Raw genomic sequence first — 1,095 nt, 5'->3', positions numbered from 1 at the left:
CTATAAAAAATTATTATTATATGTATATAAAAAATAATATATAAAATATATCATATATCCGTGAGATAAAGCAAGTAGATCGATAAGTTAACATTAATTGTTTACAGACTAGACACTATGACGACCGCTCTGCAGAAAGTTGAAGTACTAGATTGATTGTATCATTAGTAGGTGCATGTTCTTTTTCTATTTTGATTTGTAAGATTAACGCTAAAACGTTAGTCCGTATAAGACACGATAAATGATATTTATCGTTCAATATTTCGAGATTCCTATACTCAGATCGTTAAACTCTATATTCTTAATTAAAATTAGTCAAGAAAAATGGCTTTTAATCTGTTAACAATAAACTTAAAATAAAAAAAGATCAGCAACTTAATGCGAGATATTATAAACGCGCTCGTACAATTATAAATATCAGATGCAACACAAAATATACTTTTTATAAATTGCATAATGAGTATTAGAAATAATATTTCTAATACTCATTATGCAATTTAAAATATAATAATTTTCACTTTATATCAACGCAATGCGTTAGTTTGGTTTTCTACTTTGGCCCGAAAAAACCCTAGCTGCGTAGGTACTTTGTGAAAGATGTTAAATGCTTATATACAAAAGTCTTTAAACTCGAAATATATATATATATATATATATATATATTATTGCAAGAAAAAATATGAATTAACAAATAACCTAATAATAACATTGATTTTTATATTAATATATCTGTAATAAAAAAAATTGCTAGAAATAATTTTTAAATAATGCTTTAATATCTCGACTTTGTAACTCTTGGATCTTATTATTTATTTGAGCCAGGTCAATTTGAGATTCGATTTGAGTCAGGTCTAAATCAGTCTTTCATTTGAAAAACGCTTTTCAAATTACGGTTCAATAAATCCGAATAGTTCAAACTTTGGTTCAAATCTGATTCGCCTCCATCATGATATATAATGAATATGAACCTTATAGTTCGATAAACATCGTTGTTATTACACAATTTTTTTGCCATGATATTTATGTAACGATAATATAATGATACCGACAATGTTGTTACAGAGTTATAAAACTGGGATATATGATTATAATTTA

The 1,095-nt window shown here is 25.6% G+C and overlaps 1 protein-coding gene across 2 annotated transcripts in view; it reads right to left on the bottom strand.

The window, feature by feature from the left end:
* LOC108688135 (CD9 antigen) overlaps positions 1-1,095 on the bottom strand; it is a 16,538-nt gene that overhangs the window by 4,825 nt on the left and 10,618 nt on the right. The gene's annotated exons all lie outside the window — the stretch shown is intronic.

This window comes from Atta colombica, unplaced genomic scaffold, assembly GCF_001594045.1.
Source record: "Atta colombica isolate Treedump-2 unplaced genomic scaffold, Acol1.0 scaffold225, whole genome shotgun sequence".
NCBI lineage: Eukaryota > Metazoa > Arthropoda > Insecta > Hymenoptera > Formicidae > Atta > Atta colombica.
Note: the sequence above shows the minus strand (reverse complement) of the source record. Positions and strands in the feature narration are given on the sequence as shown.